General features: G+C 58.5%; 1 long non-coding RNA gene across 1 annotated transcript; it reads right to left on the bottom strand.

The window, feature by feature from the left end:
* Nucleotides 1-4,467: 4,467 nt before the first annotated feature.
* LOC118609338 lies at nucleotides 4,468-21,842 on the bottom strand. The gene is made up of 3 exons (XR_004953293.1): nucleotides 21,660-21,842; nucleotides 20,922-21,506; nucleotides 4,468-4,866 (listed from the first exon to the last, which is right to left on the bottom strand). It is a non-coding gene; the product is annotated as an uncharacterized LOC118609338 (long non-coding RNA).
* Between the last annotated feature and the right edge of the window lie 1,738 nt (nucleotides 21,843-23,580).

The following is a 23,580-nucleotide window of genomic DNA, read 5'->3' as shown; positions in this document are numbered from 1 at the left end:
TGGCTATTTTCGCTTTCTTTGGCGAGTTGGGGGTGGCTTTGTCTGTGCGTCCATTTACCCCATCCTTCCTTCGTCCCCCCAACATCGGTGACCCCTGCGCCCTGGGGCTTTCCATCACGAATCTTCAGTCTCTATCCACATGGCCGACAGGTATGTCTGGTCTCAGACCCTGACCTAAGGGGTGAGGCATAGGCCTTGACGTGGACAGATCAGGGTTAAGATGTCGGTTCATCCTCTTCTGAGCTCCGTGACCCTTGACCCACTGGCCTTCCCTCTGCCTCTCCTGTTAGGAGTCATCGGTCTGTATGCACTGTGCACAGGGTGGGCAGAGTTAGAAAAAGCAATCCCTAGTGTGTTCGCTCGTCTAAAAAAAAATTTTAAACCAGGAAACACCGTCCTATTTCCAGGCCCCTTGGCACTGTTATGATCTCAAGAGCCAACATGGTTTGAGTCAGAAGAAAAAAGTGAGAATTTTCCTCTCAGCCCTCTCCTCTGGGATTGTGGGAAAACATACAGGGCAGAAACAACCGGAATCTTGGCAACAGGGGGCTGGCAGCGGGAAGAGCCTGGACCCCTGGTCCGGCCTCAGGCCTTTGGAATGCTGGGCCCGGCAACGTCATCGCTTTAGAAGGGCGGGGGGTGGGGGGTGGGGACGGCACAGAATGTTCAGAAAGAAATGAAATCTTAAAAAGAAAAACCTGTTTTGTGTCCTTGTGAGGGTTTACAGTCAAGGGTTTAGCGAAGGCGGCGGGTTCGGGAAGCTGAGCCCAGCCCTTAATCCTGTTTTGGTCTGTAAATTACCAGAGCTGCGGACTGGGGGGGGGGTGGAGGGGGCACAGTGGGGGGAGTGGGGTGCCGGGGGTGGGGGGATGGTGAAGGGTGGTGGTGGGGGGCCTGGTGGTGAATATTGCCTCACTGTTTGTGAGAACTCTGCAACTCTGAAAAACTTAACAATTCTTGACCGTTAAGTAATACGTTCAGCGCAGAAAAATCAGAATATACTGATTCTGTTTATAAAATGAACAAACGGGGTCCCCCGGGGCCCCCATCCCTCCCATCGCCCCCCCACCCAGATGCGAGCCCGGGAGCCTGGTCGTTGCGTGACCCTCGGCCTTTCTCCGTGAACGGCGAGCGCGGGAAGCTCGTGCTTTCACTCCACGGAGTCGGTCAGCGGGGAAGGCCGGGCGCTTGGGCGCTGCGGGCGCTGGTTCAAATCCCACCTCTGCCCTTGCCCGCCCTGTGGCCTCACTGTGCACCTTGCTTTCTCCTTTGGGAAATAATGAGAGGTCTTCGCAGGGTTGCAGGGAGGCGTAAATACATGATTATATGTAAAGCACTCGAACCCTGACTGGTGGTGTTGTGTGTGTGTGTGTGTGTGTGCGCGCGGGTGTGCATGCACACGCGTGTGTGTGGACCCCTTAATACATACGCATTCCTCTCAAAGGAAACGTTACCGAACTGGTGACGGTATTTCGTAGCCTTTCTGTGAACAGGCAAATTGTGGTTCACATGCTACCGCGGCGTGGGCATCTTGAGCCGTCTCTCACTCCTCACCACCATGAAAAGATACTGCCGTTTTATATTTTTTGCGCTCGGCTCTTTGGTGTCTTGCTCAATTGCTCGCTTAGGAAGCACCCAGAGAAGCTGACCCAGATGTTTCGCTCTCTCTAAAGGACTTGGGCGCAGAGTGACAAATCGCTCTCCGACCGCGCAGCATGGAAGCACCTGCCTCCCGGTCCTTGTCAGCTCAGGGATTTTCATTCTATTCCATCACCACCCACCTCACCCCGCCACCCACCACCAGTTTGGGAAGTTTTACTGTTTTTAATTTTTTTTATTTTGTAACCAGGAAGGTTAACACTTTTCGTGGATGTTTTTGGCCATTTTTATTTTCCCCACTCTGAATTTGCTGTTTACGTCCATTGTTAACATATGGCTTCCCCTTATTCTTATTGGTTTGCCAGAGCTCTTTACATATTAAAGATGTTAACTTTTATTTTAAGTTTGTCATTTGCCTTTCAGTTTTGTCCGAGACCCAAGTATGTCAGAGTATGTTTTTTTTTTTTTTTTACTAATCAGAGGTTTCGCATGTATGTGTGAATGCATGTGTTTTAATTACAAAAACCCAGCAATATTTCTATTATAACTTTTGTCCTGGGAGTCACAATTATAAGTCCTTTCCACCACCACCCCTCAAACTATAACAATGTCCTTTATATTTTCTTCCAAAATATTTAAAGCATCATGTTTACATCTAAACATTGAATTTATTTCAGACTTAATCTGCAACTCGAATCTATCATGTTCTCCTTTAGGCTCGGGGCAGGGGGGAGGTCTGTAAACTGACTGTTATCCAGTTGGTCAATTTCTTTGAACAGCGATGTTCTCTGAAAAGTGAAGATAATGAAATCTCCTCTGCTTATTGTATCGTGAATAAACATGTTTTGAAAAGCATCAAGCGGCATGGCAGCATACACAATTATTACCAAATCCAACTTCAGAATGTCACGGGAGTGAGACCTGGAAATGCCAGGGCTGAGAATTTCTTTCACGACCTTGAGGAATGAGAATCTTCAGTTGTAAGGACTGATACGTTTGCTAAAGCTTCCTAGGCCAGGTTCAGGGAGATGTTGAGATTGTTTGGGATAAAGGTATGGTTTAAATGTGCCAATGATACTTTACCCCTTTAGAATATCACAGAATTGACCTCACATACTGTCACAAAAAAAAGAAAAGCAAAATCAAGCTCTATAACGTAAAAAGTAAGAAGTGGTTAATCATCAGCTTTTTCCACGGAAAACTTGCGTTTCCTAATTTGCTTTGATTTTCCATACGCCTCATGCCAATATCGTCAGAATTATGCGAAACTCCCATTTTCGTTGCACAGTATTGGCAAACTTTCCCCTTTCGTTTCCTCTAGTCAGAGTGTTGCAGAGAAGGAACAGGTGGGCCGTGGACGGGCGGGCCGCCCCACTTCCTCCAGGGGTTCTGGCCTCTGCGCAGAGCCGTGGGCACCCACGCCCACACCCCCAGAGAGCCTCGCGCCCGGATGCAGTGAGCCCTGTCTCTTGGCAGCCCTCCCTAGAGTGGCTGAAGGAGGCAGGGGTGAGAGCCCAGAGCCACCTGGCGCTCTGCTTCTGCCTTTGGTCCTGAACGGGAAGAAACTGTGCCATGCCCAGCAGGCGCGGACTCAGCTTCGAAGATGACAGACATTACCCAAGGGGAAACAGCACCACGTTTATCAGCGAACGGGGCAGAAACTGTTTTTAAAGTTTCCGAAAGGACATCGAGAACGTGCTGAATGATCTTCGTCATCCATCTCTTTCATTGTTAGTTTGCTCGAGGTCTTACGTGGCATTATTAGAAACATGAGCCATTTCGAATGGCATTCGGCGCGAACCGAGACCACCCCCTCCCTCCTCCTCGCCAGACGAACGCTCATGAATTTAGCAACAGGAGACAGGAGGAGCCGGTGTTCCATCCCCTTATTCAGCCGTGATCGGATTTTGAGTAAGAAAAGTTTGATTCTCTGGAAAGTCCCATGTGTTCTTCATTTACTTTTTTTTCCCCTTTTTTGGTTGTCTCTTCCTGCGGTTGTCTGTCTCTCCATCGGGACATGAGAGTTCAGGCTCTCTCCCTGATGTCTGGGCCAGTGCCCATCCCAGAGGCCCACCTTCCTTCCTCTCTGTCGTTACTCTGAAGTCCAACAGAGTCTCAAGTCCACGCCTATAACGCCTTCTCCCCTTAAGTATGGATTTTTGACCTACTATGACACACACTAAAATAGTGACATTCGGTTTTATCGGTCCCCCAGAGAGCTGCATGGGCAGATACCCTAACACATGTCAGAGGAACTTAGACGGTGAGAAGACGGTAATTCAGTTTTTGTGAGGCGTTCGGACTGCACCGAGCGCTTACAACATGCAACACGGACGCGTCTTTCTACCCGAGACGTGTCCACTCTCAAGACGAATGAGGCGGAAGCCGTGGATGCAAGCGATAGGAGAAAGAATTTAAAACACAGGATCCTCTCTAGCGAATCACCACAGGCCTTTAAATATCAATAATCTCTCAACAGTTTGAAACTTCTAAAAGAGCGTAAGATATTAAAGATATCGAAGACGTCCTTTTTCTTTCTCGTACCAGAGGTGCCGGCATCGAGAATACTTAAACACCTCGTCTCTCGCCTGGCACACAGCAGGCTTTCGGTAAATGTCTGTTGGACTAAAGAATGACTAATTAAAACAAAGCTTATTATTCTTTTTACCATCCCACCTCTGTCCTTCGGTTTATTTATTCGTTCAACAAATATCATATTCAGTTGAGAAATACTGCAAAAGAGGCAGAGGTTTGTAAAGACACAATTTTAAAACACGTCCACACTTGCCGTGCTCACAAATCACATTTAAGTTGTATACCAATCTATAAGCGATAAATCCCATCGGTTAGACTAAAAGTGACAAAGCGTTATTAAAAATGGCTACCGCCATTGAGGAAATTTATTAGCTCAAGTAACTGAAGATGCTAGAGGTAACATTGGCTTCAAATAAAGTTGGATCCATCAGCTCGACAGTATCCCCAAGAAATTCGAAGGCCTACTCCCCTTAAGGCTCCCTGTGGCTCCCAGGGCTGGTCCTTCCTCATTCGAATGCAGAAGAGGGCAGAGAGCATCCTTGCCCAGCCTCTCCAAGGAAAGCGTGAAGGTTCGTTCTGACTGCGTCTCCTTAAGTCACACGTCCACTCTGCAGCCGACATCTGTGTCCAGAGCAGAGGACGGCGCTGACTGGCTTAGCTGAGACCCAAAGATGGGGGTGAAGTCAGCTTCCCTGGAACCTTGTGGAACCCCCTGTAGAAAGTGGTTGGCCACTGGACAGAGCATGAGGATGGAGGGGAAGAAATGATGAATATATAATCAACGAACTGTCTGATTAGCTGAATCTGATGCAAGAGTCAACCAATAATCCTGCCCGAAATCGATTTTATGGTCCCAGGTGTACTTAAAAAAAAAAAAAAAATCTCAGCATTTGGAAAATTTAGAGGCATGAATAGACACTCTATGAAGACACTATATAAAGATTACAGATATATAAATAGTGCTCTGAAAAGTAAGATAATTAACAGAAATGTTGACATAACCCACTATTTAACTTCAAACCATGGCTGTATGAAGTAAATTTTGACATTCATAAAATTATTAGGAAAAAAAATAAGATCTGCCCATCCGATAAAAGATAACTTTCGAGAACTTTTTAAAGAGTTTTTTTGTTTGTTTGTTTAAGTCTCTTATTCAAATTACTAGTTAGTCAGGTATGATGATTTCTCATTTCTTTAAAGAGAGGAAGTGCCTTTCACATCTGAATAATTTATCTGGAGAAGATGGGGCCTCCCCAGGCCAGCCTTACCTAATGAGACACCCCAAGGAAAAGCATCCAAACCCTTAAACGTCTAGAAGGGATGTAAATCGTCGCTGAAGGCGCCTCACAGGCCAGGCAAAGGCCTTTCACACAGAGGAGTTTCCCACAGTCCTTTGTACCCAGCCGCGCCCCACTATGTGGGCGTGAGGCAGCTGGGCTCTTCCCCTCACGGGCCATATCCACAGCCAGGTGAGGTCTCCAGAGAGGGTCGTAAAGGACCTTTCCCACAGGTGAGTCTCATAGCCATCATTACACTTCCTACATGTTTGCAATGTGAGCTTTGGGATGTGGGACCTGCCTCCAGAAGTCATCAGAGAGAACTTGAGAAAGTAGGGGGCCCTAATGAACAGAGCCAGCAGCGGCGTCTTAATTAATCGGCCGGTTCTCTGCAAACAGACCGAGATGCTTCCGCTCAGGACTGGCACTGGAGATTTCAAGAAAGGTCCAAAAGGGCCCCCACATTTCTAAGTGGAAGAAAAGCAAGCTGTCACCGTGGGAGAGGTCAGGGTGCTGGGGTTACGGCGCCAGCTGGCGAGGCTCCTGTGTCCCCCATGCGGGAGCTCAGGGCAAAGGTCAGCTAGTGGTTTTCACGCTGTGTGCCACAGAGCCCCATACGTCCCCGAGGCCTCTTCACAGGCCCCCAGGAGAGAGAACGGGACGCAGGCCTCTGGGGTCACCACCCCAACCCCAACCAAAGTGCTTCACTTTACCTCCCTCGCGTCTTGAACTTTTGGATCGCATTTTATTTGGACCGCTCCTTTTCCATGATGGCGGCCACAGGGAGTCTTCACTCCCTCGGGGACAAAGCACATCAGGGCAGTAGCCCTGACTGTCCCCAACAGGCACCGTCTGTCCCGTCTGCCACCGTAAAGAGGCCAGGGAGATGAGCCGCCAGGTGGATGACCACAGGGAAGGGGCCTCCTCCTCCGTGCCCCCCAGACCAAGCACCTAGTGGGGCGGGCGCCTCACACACAGCAGAGGCAAGGAGGGGGCTTGAGTCCCCCCCAGGGGCTCTCCTCCTCGTCTCCCTCCCTCTCTTCTCCCAGCAGACCCCCCATTTCCCTCCTAGCCACCCCCCTCAAGTTTTCTTAAGTTGCGGTAAAGTATACATAACATAAAATTTCCCTTTTAACCATTAGAAATGGTCCTGAGCGAAAGCGTCCTAGCCCGTTGGAGCTTTGTAAGCGTGTTGATACACCCACGACATACAATTTACCGGTCCACCGTTTTTAAGCGCACAGATCAGCAGCTTCAAGCACATTCGCGTCGTCGTGCAAACATCGGCACCGTCCGCCCTCGGAACTTTTCCATCTTCCCAAATGTCTGTCCCCACAAAACGAGGCCCATTCCCACCTCCCCAGGGCCCCTGGCAGCCACCTTTCCTCTGTCCCCAGGAATGTGACTCCCCTAGGTCCCTCCCTTGAGCAGTGTTTAACTTTTTGCCCCCGGCGTAGTCCAATGAGCACACGTTCTCCAAGGTCGGTCCACATCGAAGCAGGTGTCAGAATTTCCTTCCTTTTTAAGGCCGAAGAACATTCCGCCGTGTGTCCGTACCCATTCGTTCATTCATGTCTCGTCGGTGACATTTGGGGTGTTTTTACCTTTTGGCTATGGTGAACATTGCTGCTGTGAACACGGGCGTGCGAGTATTTGCTTTCGATTATTTCGCGTATGTGCCCTGAAGAGGGACGGCTGGATCAGGGGGTACGTCTCCGTTTAATTTTGGGGGTCCCCCGCGCAGTGTTCTGTGCCGGTGGCACCATTTCACGTTCTCGCCAACGGTGTTGCCACATCCTCCCCTACGCTTGGTGTTTTCCGGTTCGTCGAGGGATTTTTTTTTGTTTGTTCGTTTTGGTTTTTGTTTCCCGAGCCTCACAGAAGCCGCCCCGATGCGTACGAAGTGCGGCCCCGTCGCGGCTTCCACGCGCGCATCCCTAACGGCGAGGGGCGCCGAGCCGGGCGCCTTTCGTGTGCACGTCGGCTGCCGACGAGTCTCCCTCGGAGCCGCGTCTGTCTGGGTCCTCCGCCCATTTTCTATTCGGGTTGTTTGTTTTTCTTTCTTTTCGTTTCTGTGTTGCAAGAGTTCTTTGTCTGTTCTGGATATTAAGCCCTTATCAGATGATTTGATTTGCAAATGCTTCCTCTCGCTCTGGGGCGTCCTCTGGCTCTGGGGTGTCCTTTGATGCACTTGAAACCCTCTGTTCAAGGCCTCACCGCTGCACCGAGACCCTTCCCCCCGGCTCCCCTGCACCGCCCCCTTACGGCGTTAGCTGGCGTTGGGCGACGTCCTCCCGGGGTGGACTCAACCTGGCAGACGGGGTGGGGGGCATGGCGGGTCCTTTAGTACCAGTAGTATCACCCCGTGCCATCTCTTGCACATTTGAAGACAACGTTCTAGCATAAGAAGCCGCTAACAGCTTTTTTAAAATATGGAAATGGGTTGCGAGCTCATTTCAGAGACTTTTTTTCTTTTTTAAGTAAAAGCAACCTACATTTTTAAAAATCTAAGGAATGAAACAACCCCTCTGCCCCAGCCTGAGGGGCAGGGCCTTGCTGGGGAGTAATTGGCAGCAGCTGAGCCGGATCAACAAGCCAGGCTCCGCCTGAGCGGGGCGGGGAGATGGCAGGTCAGTCCGTGCCAGGCGGCCCAGGTCAGGAAACACGCCTCCGGGCCTTGCGCCAGCCTCCTGAGCCTCTGGGTCCAAGGTGGTCCTCGGCCTCTGGGGTTGTGGGGGGGCATCTGGAGCAGAAGGACGGAGCAGAGGGGACAGACTACCATCTGGGCTGAGTCGAACTGCTGTGATTTGGGGCCTGCATCTCCCCCCGCCCCCCACGAGCCTCCGTTTCTTTACACGGAAAATCAGATGGATAACCGTTATAAAATCGTACTTTCCTGTTGCACGATTTACACAGTGCTTCGTACGCATTATCCGATTTGACAAAATACCGCAGCGCCAAGTTCTTTGGAAAGAATAAAACGCTTAACATATGAGAGGAATTCTTTTCTTCCTTTGCAACCTGCTCTGGGTGGCTCTGCTATTGTTTGCTTAAGAGAATGATGCAGTTTGGAGACCCGGCCCCTTAGAGCGCAGACCGAAAGGCAATTAGACAATTATTCACATCAGAATACGAGGTGACGGGAATGCCCCTTCAAAGGGTCCCCTCAACACAGAGAAAAGCAGGTGAGTAGAAGCAGAGATCAGTGCATCATTTCCTTCTGGAATATCTTCGCCATATGGCCCGAAGCAAGAATTTCAAGCTCATCTGTGGGAAGAAATGAAAATCTGAACTTCTTCACGCCGGGTTCTCTCAGCCATCGCCTGGGAAGCCTAGGAGGGCGATTCCTCTCCGTGGGCCCCGGGTGCTCAGTCACGAAGCCGTGGCTCTTGCCAAGAGGAAGGTGCCGGCGGCGGAAGCGGGTGCTAACGAGGACCCTACGCTTCGGTGTTCTCTGCGGGTCGCCTCGCACTACCGGCTGCCAGCAGCAGAGACAGCCCCGGGGCCCAGCGAAGGTCCCCTCCCGAGGGACGGCCAGGCCAGCAGGACGGCCAGGCCAGCAGGACGCAGAGTTCCCAGCAAACGCGTTGGTGTGTGAGCCGACGCCACAGCCGCCCACGGCCACCTTGCACGCTCGCCCCTTCCCTACGCCCTGGACCCCCGCGTCCCTCTCAGCCTTTGGCTTCTCTCGCGCGGGGCTGTCGTTGTCCTCTGTGCCTGAGTAGAGACCCTTCCCTCCGCCCGTAGAGACGAGGTTCCATCACCCGCTCCCCCCCTGTGATCTCTCTACAGCCTGGACCCCGCACCCCGCCCCGGAGCGGCCGACAAACACGGTCCTGCCAACCAAAGGGATCTCATCAGAGTGACTCCAGTCCTTTCCGCCGGTTCCCCCAAACCGGAGGGGCCCCCCAGACACAGCCCACAGCACCCCGTGCGTTTCCAGCCCACCCTGTGTGTCTCGCTGCACACGCCGCCACCGTGGCCTTGTCCGAACGCCCAGCCCTCTCTTTCCTCCCCCTGCCCCAGCTCCCGCCCCATCCGGTTTCCCGCACTGTAGCTTGAACACGTGTCTGTCCAGCCAAGGCTCCCGCTCTGCAGAGGGCAGGGCCATGGCTGGCCGTGGCTGGGGCAGGAGTGTTTGGAGGCTGTGAGCTTTGTCCCCAGACAAGCGATTGCACCCTGGAGCCCCTTCGGCTCCCTGGCCTCCCCCGAGCCATTGGCCTGGGGGTGGTGACAACCTCGCGGCCGGAGCCACCACACAGACATGGGGGTGGGACGGCTGGACAGAGTAGAGCCTGGTCTGGAAGATCTGGAGAACATGAGAGAAAGTTCTCTGGATCACCTCCTGAGCCACCGCAGCCCCTCGCGAGGCTGCCCCCGAAACCCACTTTTACTGGAGCAAACGCGGTGTGATGTGGACGGCCCCTGCCTATGACGAGCGTATCGCGAGCCTACTCCACGGTCGTGGTGCCCTGGGTGCTGGAGTCGCCCTGCTCCGTGGGACACTGCCTGGGTGTCCCTGAGACTCAGCACCGTGCTCACTTCCGAAGCCGTCCTCATCGCCTCCTCAGGGAGGGAAAGGGGACAGCCCCGAGGAGGGTGGGGGCGGACTTGGGGCTTCTCTGCGTCACCACGTTTAAACTTGGGTTCCGAGCACAGGCGTTATGATTTGAAAGTATGTCCCACAGGGCTCGTGGCATGCCCGGTAAACCTCGGCGTCACACGCGGCTTCTAGCGTGCGTCACCTCCCTGCTAGGAAAGAGAGAGCCAGAAACGAGGGCCTTGCAGGACCGAGCGCGGGTCCCCGAGCCGCAGGAGGGAGGGCGGGGAGCAGCGGCTGGAGGCCACGTCGCGGTTTTCCGCTGAGCTGTCCAGGGTCCGAGGGACCACATGGAGACGGTGAGGATGCCGTCTAAGTGAAGGTCAGCTGAGGACAGCTGTGCCACTCGGGCTCCTGGGGGCCGGCTTGCTGGCGGAGGACGCCGCCCACGCCAGCGAGCTGCCCGCGAGCAGAGAGGAGGAAGGAACAGAGTTAACGTGAGGAAACATCGCTCAGGGCGGCGCCGGAGGGCACGGGCGTCTGCGGGGGCCCTGCCCTGGGGGTCGGTGGGCCAGCTGGCCGCAGTAGCTGCGGTGCTGCGCCCCGTGCCGTGTGCGAGCCCCGGTTCTGCAGGCCCCCCACCCCCGTCTTCGCTACCTCTACGCCCCAGGCGTGCGGGACGTGAGGCCACGCTGGCGGGAAGCCCCGGCGGCAAGGGCTCCCCGAGGAGCGCGGCCGCTCTGGCCTCCCCTCGCCCGGCAGTGGCCCCGGGGGTCACGTCCTCCCCTTGGCGATCAGGAAGGGCTTCTCGTCCGGACCCAGCCTGTGGCCTTCACTGGCCACCGCTTCCGTCGTCGTGGTCTTTCTTGTATCTATCTGAGCCTGACCGTTCTTCCGGCCGTTGGCGTGGGCCGCCCTGTGGCTGAAGGAATTAGGACGCCTCCAGCCCCGGGGTCACTGAACGCCTCCCTCGACAACGGTCCCCATGTTCCTGGTGGATGCCGAGGACAGAGGCAGGCCTTCCCCGAGCACGTGCATCCACTAGACACCACGCCAAACGCTTGACACACATTGTCACGCTCGGGCTTCGCCTCAGCCCCAAACGGTGACTCTGGCCCTGGTCCACAGAAGGGGGTGCAGATGGGCGGACAGCCCCAAGATCGGAGCTGGGGGGTGGGGTGTGGCCCCACCAGTGCTGGGCGCTAAGAGGACCTCTCACGGCGTCGCGGGGACCGGCCCACACCCGCCTCGTTCCGCCCTGTCCAGCGTCCACTGGGTCACCGAGGCCACGGTTGTCCAGCAGGTGGCGCTGGTGTGTGACGTGTAGGTGGACGTTAGGCCCCGCCGCACGACACGTCCTGCCGGCTCTCGGTTTTCTTTTCGTTGCAGTCCAATTCGAAGACGCGACTAAGGGCTCGGGGACGATGGCGGTCCGAACGGCAACGAAGGCTAAGATCACCGCTCATATCACCGCGCTCTGTTCCGTGAGGACCGAGACTCCCTAACACGCCTCGGAAGCGCGGACTGTGATCAGCCGCCTTTTCTAGGCGCAGAGAGGCTCGGCGACTCGCACAAGCTCGCACGGCCCCTGTGCGGAGAGACGCCGGCATTTGAGTCCGGCAGTAGCGGGGGCCTGCTCCTTGCAAACGCCAAATATGGGGACGCTTTCGACCCTCCCTTTCGCACTCCAGAAAACGATATGCCCGGAAGACCAAATTAAAATAAGGCCTGAGAGGTAGCTAAGGTGAGGGGCTCGTGTCCAGTGAGGACTTCGGGGGTCCCTTCTCTCTGTTCGGCAGCGAGCGCGGTACTACACATAAAAGCATAGTGACAGTGGCCGGTGCTGGGGGAGGACACAGGTGCAGCCCTGGGGGGCTGCGGTGACGGAAAGGTTCGCCACCCAGTCCTCCTCTGGGGAAGTGGCATCGTCGGGGTAGGTCTCGGACGGCCGGACGAGCGCTAGGACCTCCTTGGATGGGAAAGACGGGCGGGGGCATCGAGCCCGAAAAAGGACTTCGTGGGAGAGGGTCCTGTGGTCCTGTGGTCGGATGGACCAGGGACGAAGAAATGTTCGACTCCAGGAAGAACAGGTGCCCCGTTTATGGGCATGATTGGCAGGCGAGGTTGAGTGCCATTCCCAGCACACACGGGGCCTTCGGCGGTCCTCGGTGACGGCCCAGGGGACAGGGAGCTTCGTCCGTCTGGGGGGACCCTCCCTGCCTGTTTGCTGGGATGTCCTGATTCTGCACCCACTGTCCCGGCAGCCCACCCAGGGAGCACCCCCGTCCACTGCCAAAAGGGCCCTCACGGGGACAGCAGATTATCTGGCCACCCTGCGTTTGGCCAGTTGAAAGAGCCGACAGGTGGGGCCCGGCGCTCAGGTGGGAAAGGTGCTACGCGCGGTGAGGACGGGGGGTCGGACGCTGAGCCCGCACGCCCACCACCGCCGGCTGCGAAAGCCTCGGCCTGTTGTCTCCCCCTGCCATGTCTGGTCTGGGCCTGATTTCCTGCATAGTCATCTCGGCCAGTATCGAGCACAAAGCTATGCACGAAAAACCAGCCCTTTGATTCAAAAACAAAAGAAAAAAACAAAGAAAAAATCATCTCCCGTCTCTCCGCAGCCAAAAACCTCAGCGCGAGTTTCAGCCACACACGGACGCAAGCTGATGATGCTCATTTTTATCCACGAACCCTCGAGTGGAAGAACAACTGAATTCGAAGACGTTCATTAAAACCAGACAGAGCGGCCGGGGAGCTTAAACAGAAACCACACAAAGCACTTTGACGCCATGAGGCGCACGAGCTCGGTGGTCGACCAGGTGACCGGTTCGTGCAGCCAGCCTTCTTGCAAACAGGAGGAAAAGTCCTTCCAGGAGAGAAAGACAACGGCGAATGTCTGCGGACCAGCACAAAGGGGAGGCGGTTCTGACCCACCTGGACTTGGACCTGAGCTCTGTCTGTGGGGCTCCCATGGGAGGGATGGGCAGGCTCTTCCAGTGGAGTCTTAGTTAGATGCTGGACGCCGTGCCGTGCTGGGCCCGATTACTCTGTGGGGCCAAAAGGCCCGCTGTTCATGCATCTGAAACGCGAGACTCGCCACGCACGTGCCCCGTACACCTGCCTGCGTGGGGCGCCGTGCCTCGATTTTTCCGGGCGCCCCGTCTGCATGTTCCTGCCGGTCCCCGAGGCACGTGGTCGGCTTCGAGTGTGGGGCAGAGGGAACCCGCTTTTTCCCTGGCTCTCTTTGGAGTCGCCTGTGGCTCGTTCGTTGGAAAGTGGATAAACGATCATCGGAATAACACATCTCCCACACGCCCACGCGCGGCCTGATATTCCAAGGAATCGTGGAACGAAAACGATGCAAAAAAAAGCAGCTCGAGCCAGGCCGCCCCGTGAATCGGGAACGAGGAACGCGGACCTTCCCTGCTTCTGCGTTCCGGGCTCCGAACATCTCGCGCGTAAAACGCGGCTGCTCGCGCGACACCGCGAGGCGGGTGCCGCAGGAGCCGCGAACGCACGGAGAGGTTGTCCTAAAAGTCCCAGCTGTGGGAGCCGGGCTGCTCGATGGGGGGGGCCACTTGCCACTGTGTCGGACGCAACCGACCCGGGCGGTGAGGCTGCAGAGGCTTCACCGTCACCCTTGCCGAGGAGCAGGTGCGGGGGAGCCCGCGGGAGCCACGCATCCCCGGCGGCCGGCGGCATCGCGCCCCGCCGTGTTTGAAAGAAAGCACGAGCCCACCCCTTATGTCATCTACACGAACATTTAGACGTCACATCCGGGGTCCGTGATACGCCACGTGACGGAAACAAGGCGAACGCTATGTCAATCTACAGCCACGCTCGCATAAACGCACGGCTTTTATCAATATCGTAATGTGCGCGCACAAGCGATGATCTCAGAAATAACGTCCAACTCATTTTCGGGTGCCGAGGGCCTGAGAAGACCCCAATCCAGGGGAGAAGGAGAGACCTTCGAACACCTCTGCCGTCTTCCTCGGTAAGTAAGGCCTGCCTGCATGCTTAGAACACGCTAAGCCGAAACGGTGGCGTGAAATACCCTAATAGAAACGCCTGAGGGAAAGCAAGGAAGGCTTCGCTCTAAGCAGCCTGGCAGCTATCTTCAGAGTCCGGGAAGGAGGCGACATTTACTGCATCCCGAACATTTCACTCCGAATTTTGCAGGTGGAGCACCCGGGTGCAAGGCCGACCTCCGAGCCACCACACCAAACACGCGTCACCCACTGAACTGCGGCTGCGTGCCCGGCACGTTTAGACACTGGGGGTACGAATGAGGGATACCGCGGCGGGCCGAGTGGCGGCTCCCGAAACGGCACGTCCACATCCCGATCGCAGGAACCTGTGAACGTGACCCGATTGAGGAAACGAACCTGCAAAGGTCTTCGCAGGTATAATGAAAGTCCCTAAGTTCGGTGACAAGTGTCTTTATAAGAGACACTCAGAAGAGAGACCCGCAGGTTGGAGGAGGAGGAGGCGGAGAGCTGAGCGGGGCGGCCCCAGCCCGGGACTCAGCTTTGGGCATCTGGCCTGCAGGACAGGGAGAGAATGTGTTTCTGTTTCTTTGGACTAATTTCTCCCAGTAGCCCCTGGAAACCGGTCCAGATGCCATCGCCAGCACCCAAGGCAGGGAAGCGTGCGAGAGAAGTTACTTTATAACGAATTTCTCCACGACGCCGGAAACGACGGGCAGGAAAACAGAGCGATTTCGGTGCATGCGCGAGACGCCTTAAACATTCAAGCGACATGAGGACTCGCGCAGGACCTCGTGAGGGGCGCGTCAGTGTGACGCAGGGTCTGTCCCCCAAAAAGATGACACAAACATACGTGCACGTCAATCAATTCTCACCTCATTCCTGACGGGTTTGAACTGCGAGTCCCATTTAAAAACGTCCCCCAGGTCCCCGCTCAGATTCTTGTTGACCGGATCAGCAGCAGCAGGGCTCATCCTCTCTGGTGCTGGGGACCGCCACGCCTCCCTGAGGGCCACAGGGCACTCGCGGCCCTGCCGAGCGTAAGGGGCATCTTCTCAGGCGCCCGCCTTGCACCCTGGGGGAGGGTGGTGCAGACGACAGTTTGCCTGGAGCCTTTTCAATGATACGAACAAGAGAATCACATCTTTCCCCAAAACCCTTGAAAAAAAAAAAAAAAAAAAGACCCAGCGAAACAACCCACAAGTGCACACTTTTTGTTTTGTTTTCTATAGTCACAGCAGAGGCAGGTAGAGACGACACTTTGTATCTGTACACAGTGTTTTTGTGATAAACGAGGACGGAGCTTAGAGGGTTCCCATTTGGCGATTTGCTTAGAAAACAAAAAACCTAAGCCTCGGTGCCCGTCTCTGTTGAAAAAGAAGAAGAAGAAGAAAAAAAAAAAGCAATCAGAAAGGAGGAATTTGTCTGGGAGGTGGGATGCATCCTGGCTTCTTCCCTCGGCCCACTCAACCCCGTCGCCATGGAGACTCCTGAAGGTGCCAGCGGTGACTCAGACGCTCTGCAGAACCCTTTGAAATGGAAGCGGAGTCAGGCACAGAGAGGGGCGAGGGCCGCAGCCCTGGAGAAACAGCCTGGACCAAAGCCCCAGGGTGTGGGCGGCGGGGCGCAGGCGGGGGGGCAGGCAGGGCGCAGGCAGAGTTGCAGAGGAGGCCTTCCCCTCCACCAGGCCCCCAACCAAGGGGCACTTGCTCCCCAGGGAAAAGGCCAGGCAGGGCTTTGTCTGGAGGGGGCTTGCCCACCGCTGCTGGGGAGGCGGGGGCCAGTGTGAAGGCTTGAGGGGAGTCTGCGTGCAGATGGGGTTGGCCCCGGGCTGGGGAGGCCATTCTCAGAAGCGCAGAGCTGGGAAGGGTGCTGGGGCTGAGGGCCAAGTCCTCCTGGCCGCCCACTGGCTGCGAAACCTTGCCCAGACTCGGGATGGCAGGCTCCATGCAAAATGGCCTCGGGCGGGGACGTGGCCCGGAGGCACAGGGAGAAGCCCAGAGTGAGGAGCTGCTCCTGCCGGGTTCGACCCGCCCAGCGCCTCTGCAGTCATTGTGCAGGTGGCCACGCTGGGAAACCCCGGCCCAGGGCTGTGGCATGGGCCTGCCCCGGGGACCCAGGCGGGGCGTGCATGGGCGTGACCACGGCCACATGTCCGGGCGCTTCTTGTGCACGGGCCCCACTGTGTGGCGGGGCCTCTGGCTCCCCGGCACCGTGCACGACCTCAGGGCCATGCCAGCTCCCGACTTGGTGGGTGCCAGCCGCCGACGCCCCCCCAAGCGTCCTGTGCCCTCCCTGCTGTCAGGGGCCTGTGTGAGTGACCCCTCCCCCGGCAGACATGTCAGGCTGGGCTGTCGCCAGCTCCGGGGCGCAGCCGAGCCCGCCAGCCACCGCGGACCGTGCTCCACCTCACACCGGGTCGGCGGAGCCTCGGGAACCTCCAGCTCCACCTCCTCGACCCTTCAAAACCAGCGTAACCGGAATTCCAGAGCCCCAAGTGCACAGAAACCGCCCCCTTTTCCCTGGAAGGGGAGAACCAAGGGAAAGGGATGTGTGTATGTGTGTGTGTGGTGTGTGTGCACGTGCATGTGTGAGAGCATTTGTGCACGCATGTGTGTGCACGCATGTGCATGCACGCGTGTTTGTGTGTATGTGTGCGCACGTGTGCATGTGTCTTGCATGCATGTGTGCATGTGTGTGCATGTGCCTGCCTGTGCCTGTCTCTGTGTGTATACATATGCATGCATGTGTGCACATGTGAGCACGTGCACGTGTGTGCGTGCACATGCATTGTGTGTGCATACGTATGTACATGTGTGTGCACGTGTGTGCATGTGTCTTGCGTGCATGTGCACATGTGCGTGTGTGCATGTGCATGCATTGTGTGCGTGTGCATGCGTGTGTGTCTGTGCGCGCCCCTCGTCCACCCCGCTGCCCCCCCGTGACTGCACACTGCTGAGGCAGGACAGCACAGGAGAAGTGGGGGCCTGAGCCGGGGTGCGGCGTCCCCCCCGCAGCTGTGGGCTCTGATTTCTCACGGGCGCGCTAATTGGGCGGGCCGGCGTAGGCCCCCCGCTGAGCCTCGCGGCTGCCTGCGGAGCAGCGTGTCTGTGCTGCCGGGGGCGCGCTGACGGCGCCGCAGCCGGGGTGGCCGGGGGCGCAGAGGCACGGGGCTGTCCCCTGCCCTCAGTCAGCACCCGCTGCCTTCGCGGCTGTAGGTGGCTCAGGCCTTGCAGGGTCCGCACTCCGAGAGCCACAGCGAGGGGCAGGGAGGCTGGTTGTGGTGTGTCCCCAGCTGGGGCCGCCCCGAGCTGGGAAGGACTCGGGCCGTGTGGCCACACGGGCAGGTCCCCACATGGCGCCCATGGCCGCTGCTCCCCCAGAGAGGCCGAGCTCATTCCCGCCGCCCAGAGGAAGGACAGGGCAGGCTTGCGGCTGTGGGGACACTCTCGCTGGCCCTCGGTGACCCGTCCGCAGACTCCGGAGCTGGCTGGTGGGCTTCTCGCCCTCTCAGCAACGTTCACCGACTGCCGCCTGCAAAGCGGCGATGCTCCCTCTGAAGTCTCCCCGCACAGGCGGGGTGTCCCACCCATGTGTCACGGTCTCTCGGCAGCTCCCAGCCCGCCGCCGGCCAGCCAGTCTCTGGTCCCCCTCACCTTCAAGGTGATGCCAAGGCCCCTGCTCTCCTCCCAGGACCGGGGCTCCCCCGCACCCCGTCAGCACCGAACAGGCCCAGACAGGCCGCTGCCTCCTGAGATACGCAGCCTGGAGCCTTTGCTTCCCCTGCAGGCCCCGAACGCCCAGCTCACGCTGGTGCAGGCCACTGTGCCCTGTGCGGTCCCCGGGGGGCCTCCCCCACGACCTCACGCAGCCTTCTCCACAACCCCGCTCACCCCTGCAGCCCCTCCTCCACAATCCCACGTGGAAGGCCTCGATTCGGGGTCTTCCGCCCGCCCCTGGATGCGCCACCTCGAGAAAGTCCTTCGGTCGTTGCAAGCCTTAGCTCTGGCTCCCTCCTGACTGTCACCCCCTCCGAGGTGGACCCACGGCCTCCGTTCCCCGCTGGTGCCCAGGACCCCCTCCCGGGCTTCCCTCCACCTCCCTGGGTGCACACCGGCTCTCTTCCCGGGCTCGCTTTGGAGTCTCCGTCCTCTGCAGTCCCTTGTCCCCCGATGCTACTACGCTCTCTCTGGGCAACCTCGCTCATGCACATTTGCCACCGTCACTTCCCGGCTGAGAGACCATCTCCAGCCGAGAGTCCGAAGCTGTGTAGCAGCTTCCGCCTGGGCGTCTCTGGGTTCTGGCTTGAATTCAGCACGTCACGAATTAAGCAAGTGAGCTGTCTCCCAGCCTGTTCTTTCTCGGGGGTCGCCTGCCTTGAGGAACGATTCCACTAGCTGGCCAGTCACCCAGGAGCCTGGACCACCCTAGACTCCCCTGTCCCGTCATCGGGCCCGAGCCCCGCCCGTCCCCTGAGTCGGGGCTGCCAAACTGGCCGCGTGGCAGGACCTGAGCTGACCGCTCAGCCTGGAGCGTTTTGTTCTGTTCTCGGCACAAACAGCACTGCTCTGATCCCCGTCTTAGAGGAGAGGACAACCTGGGGACTTGCCCCGGGTCCCACAGGGAGTAAGTGTGGCATGGTCACTTGTCTGCCCGGGCGACGGACGGGACACACCTTCCCACGGCAGCCAGAACCGGCGCCTCGAGGACACACGAGGTAGAGAGAAGCCACTTCACGCAGGAGAACACAGAGGCACCAAGCCACCGGGGGCCTGTGCGAGGTCCCCCGCGGCCGCCACTTCTCATCGTCCATAGCACGAGCCGCCTTCGAGAGGATGAAGCCCAGAGCCTGCGATGGTGTCTCTTCCTGCCAAATGCCAAGTGAGCTTAAAATTCTTGCGTGAGCGGTGATTGTCCCAGCTGCGACAAGCAAGCGTGCTAAATTCCTGTTGATTGAGTAGTTACGCTGCCGTGTGGAAGGTCTGAACTCGAAATCTAAAAAGTGTTTCCAAATGTGGTAGACTTTGCAACCCCTTGCTGGGGGAGTTCATGCTCGCTCGCTCTCTCTCTCTCTCTCTCTCTCTCCCCCCCCTCCCGTCTCTCTGTCTCTCTGTCTCTGTCTCTGTCTGTCTCTCTGTCCCCTCGCCCTTTTGAAATGGCCCGGAGGCCCGGTGGTCTGGGGATAAGTTCGGAGGGGCCCAACAAGAAGCCAGCCCTACACTCCACGCCTCAGGTTGCTTTTGGCTGGGGGATGAATTTGACTTGGCACATATTGTGTTTTGTGAAAATTCTGGTTTCTGGCTTCTTCTGAAATACCAGTTGGTGTGGCAACCTGGGCTCTCCGGCCCGGCTGGCAGCGAGGTGCAGAGCAGGGTCGGCCTGACCCTCGGGCGCCCACTGGCCCCGGCCTCCCCCGCCCCTCCCGCGGGCCTCGCCGGAGATGCTCCCTTCCGCGCCTCTTCGGGCACGTGAGTGAATGACCTCGGATGACACCGGTCGGGGCCGCCTTTCACACGGGCACCTCCCCGCCGGGCAGGGACCGGGAGCTGCGCCAGACCTGGCCACACGGCGCCAGAGCTCAGACGAGTCTCCGTCGCGCGGGAGGGCCTGGGCGGCCCGGGGCGCACTCGCCCAGTTTGCGTTTCCAGGAAAACGCAGCCGAGTCGGGTTACGCACTCGCTCACCTGGGGGAGACACCGGAATACTCGCCAGGCACCGAGGCGCAAACTCGTTTCTCAGAGTCGCCAGCGTCGCTGCCCCGAGTCACGTGCTGACTTCCGCCTGGCGCACACTCCGCAGCAGGCCCGGGGCGGTGGCGGAGCCCAGCGGCCTGGATTCTAGGGCTCGCCACGGGCCCGTGACGGGAAGACGCCCTCACCTGCGCCCAGCAGCCCCGGCCCCTCAGCCCCGTGCACGCGCCGCCTCAAAGCCAGCTGGCTGCCATCGTGCCGATCTCCGCGGAGCGGCTGCGAGGGCCACGCGCGGTCACGGCGAGCTCGGTGGCCCCCGGCTCAGAGCGGCAGTGGGCGGCCTGTCCCCTTCAAACTCCCAGCCGGACGGAGTTCGAACCCCCAGCTCTGCCGCTCGCCTTTGCCACGGGAGCCCCCGCCATCGGCAGAGGCCACCACGCCCCGCGGCCGGCCAGTGCCAGTGGGGGCATCGGACGGACCCTGCCCACCCCCCTTTCACGCCTTGGCCAGGGGCGTGACCGAACGGCCTTTAGAATCGCGGTCACCTGCGCTTCTTCACCCCAAGGGGAACCGACAACGGAGGCGGGATGGGGAGTATCCCAGATTGGGGAGCCGGGACACCTGTGTCCCCCACCCCCACACCTGGATTCATACATTTTGATCAGCAGAATCTCGCTTCTTTGGGAAAAGTTGCCTTCGAATACAGGTTTTCTTTTAAAAATTGAAGTGTTACTGAAAAGGGTGACTAGTGAACGACGAAGTTCCTAGCTTGCGGTCCAGGGTCCGTTTTCACAGAGAGGGGACACAGGCTTTCTTCCCTGCTGCCGACGGCCTCGAGCCCCCCTCCTGCCCTCCCCGCCGCCCCTACCCCGCTCCCCACCAAGTGCTGGACGTTCCCAGACCTCGGTCTCCACCGAGGCTGGAAGGTGAGACAGCGGCTGTTCCCCCAGAACCCCTCACACCCTGGGGGTGGCTTCGGAGCCCTGCTCCAGCACCGAGCCACCGGCAGGAGGAGACGGCGCCTCCTCCACGCTAGCCCCGCCGGCGTCTGCGAGCGGGTCGCCCGCGGCTTACATCGCCGCGTTTTGTGCCTCGCTTGTTCGCACGTGGCTTTGAGGAGCAAGTCACGACGTGAGGGCCGAAAGGGACTGTAGAGGTCTAGGTCACCGCTCCAGGTGGAGAAACCGAGGTCCAGCGACGTCCCTTAAATTGGCGGAGCCCAAGGACGCTCCAGAACCCGGCCGAGTCGTCTCAAAGGAGTCCGACTCCAAACAGCGTCCCCTCGGCTCACCTTGCCGTCCTCCTCCAGCTCGCGCTCAGAGGAAGTATGCGTTTCTTCCGCTTAGCAAAACATGGCTCAGACACACCCTCTCGTCACCGCCTTTAATCTCTTGATTCTCCAGCTGCCTTTCTCCACGTCTCTGTCACCTGGCCCGGCTAGCCAGGCCAGATGAGCTTCCCTCTCGTCCCTGTGCCCCGAAGCGAGCTTTCCGCAGCTCCCCGCCTTCTCCTCCCCCCTCCCCCATCCGTCTGCAGCTTCCCCGCTCCGGAGCCGTGCGCTGTTATGCCCAGGACGGCCACTGGGTGGCAGTGTCTCAGAGCATTCCGGAGCCTGGCGGCGGCTCGGGGCTGGGCTGCGGGTTTGTCATTTACCGCACAAACAGAGCTGTGTGAACACAGCGGAGCCAGCCCGTCCGGGGTGCTCGGGAAATGGAGTCTCTGGCGGCGGGGGCCAGGGCCGGAGGTCTGCATACTTCCAGAGCTCGCTGCGGTCCCCAAGCCGACCTCTGCTGTCGCGTTGACGAAGGCCGTCTGGGAGGTGTCCTTCGAGAGGACGGCAGTAACCCTCCGCCTGCTGCATCCGTAAACACGACCGCTGAACGGAAAAGAGGCAATCCCGCGGGCACGCCGCGTCTGCTGGACAGGGCACTAATGGCCTAATCTGCTAATGGCTCTGGTCACTGCAGGATATTAGCCATTAGAAGGGTCTGTCAAGGGGGGGGTGGGGCGGGGTGGGGGGAGGTCGCACCATCTGCTGATTACCACGAGAGCGAGGGAGGGATGAAAGCAGCATTTAAAGAGACACCAGCCGTCCACCGCGCACAGATCCTGTGCCCTATAAACTGCGCATTCGGGGCTTGAGTTCCAGCACCGGAGGGAGGTATTTGCATGGCTCAGAACGAAGCCAGCCCTCGTGCTTGACGAAAAGACCCTCTCCGGGGACGGGAAAGAACCAGCCCAAAATGCTTTAGCGTTTACATCATGTGCCGGGCTCTGTGGGAGTCAGACCACAGGCTTTTTTCTTTTTTTTTTCTCTTTTTCCTTTTTTCAAATAAACAAGTGAGCTCAAGACCAAACTGGGAGGTTCCCGTTTGCCTTCCAAGACTGCACGCAGGAAAGGGTCCTCTCTGTGCCTCCCGGGGGCCCTGCCCCTCCCCGGGTCCTCCCCCATTTCTCTGAGAGGCCCCCGTCCCCTCCCTCCCAGGCCTGACCGGGCACCAAGGATCATGGCATCTCCCCAGCCATCAGGAGGCAGGAAGCCGGGCGAGAGCCGGGGGCAGGTGGCGGAGGCCCAGACGGAGGAGTGAGCAGGTCCTGACATCCTCTCCCGGCCAGACCCTGGTGCAAAAAGGCCACAGCTGTTGTCACTCCTGGCAATTTTGTTCCCCAGCCCAATGGGAAGAGAGGTGTTCAGGACACCTTTGGTGTTGGACACCAACCAAATCACACGCTTGGCCCCTGAACCGAGAGCACGTAAAGGCTTGGGGGACACGGCGCACCCGGCTTCTGCGAGGTGCATGCCGACCGCGGAAGGTGGCGCGGGCCGTCCCATAAACGTCCCCGGCGGTCGCCATCATGGCGGAGTCGTGGACGCCGCGAGGAGAGCGGGGGTGGGGGGCGTTCCTGGGAGGTGTGGGAAATGGAGCCCCGTGGGGTTGAAACAGGGGGTCTGAGAAGGATGGCGGGATTCGCGGGTGCCGGCCCGCTCTGGGACCCTCTGGCGGACCCTCCGGGACCCTCTGCTGCCAGGACGGGAACCTTAAGCCAAGGGGGCTGAGTCAGAGCCGGGCGGGGGCCCGGGGAACCAGCACACGGCACTGCCTCTGAGAAAAGCAGGCGCAGCCGACTCCGCAGGCTCGAAGGCACCGTGGGGCATGGGCAGCAAGGGCTCCAACGCACAGAGCGCCACGAGGAAATTCGAGGGATAGTAAGGCCCACAGATCAGGGGACGATGGCTGTTGAGAAGAGAGTTTGTTAGCCACAGTTCCCAAGGGGTGGGGGCCCACTGCGCCTCGCCCCGCGGGGCCACACAGGGAAGCCCCAGGGCCAGCCTGGAGGCGGAGGCGGGGGAGGAGCTGTGGGCAGGAGCCTCCCCCGTGGTGCGGGGAGGCAGGGCGGGTAGATGTGGGATCCACTGCTGTGACTCGTTTCAGTGGGTCCTGGGGTGCAGGGCTGTGTCCAGCTGTCTGGTACCTCCCTCTGGGGTACGGGACCCTGGGGTAATGGGGCACTGGCTCAGGGTGAGAGCCCGCAGAGGAGGTGGTGGGTGCGGGCCCTGGGCTGGGCGCTTTGCATAGGAAAAGGGTGTTCCCTGTGAGTCGCGTGCCAGCTCTCAGCCCCAGCTCACCCTGGGAGGGCCGGTCCCTCCAGAGTCCCCAAGACCCCGATGTCGAAGCATCAGAACGTAGACCGTAAACGCCGTGGTTGGCCAAGAGCCCCCTCAGGACACGGGGTGGCTCTAGTAGTGCCACCATCTCATTGTCCCTCGGCCGCCACTCGGGGACGCCGGATGGGTGACGTCCTCAGCCCCTGCCCTGTGTGGCGTCAGACTTTCAGGAGAGGCTCAGACGGGTCCAGCGGCCTCCGCTCAACACCGCCTGTGGCTGCCGGGCAGGGCTTCCCGCTGGGACGCCCAAGCTGGCCGCCCACGAATCAAGTGCCTTCTGGCA

Source organism: Rousettus aegyptiacus, unplaced genomic scaffold (genome assembly GCF_014176215.1).
Source record: "Rousettus aegyptiacus isolate mRouAeg1 unplaced genomic scaffold, mRouAeg1.p scaffold_m13_p_11, whole genome shotgun sequence".
In the NCBI taxonomy this organism is placed as follows: Eukaryota; Metazoa; Chordata; class Mammalia; order Chiroptera; family Pteropodidae; genus Rousettus; species Rousettus aegyptiacus.
The sequence above is the reverse complement of the archived record's forward strand: the minus strand, read 5'-3'. Positions and strand labels throughout refer to the sequence as shown.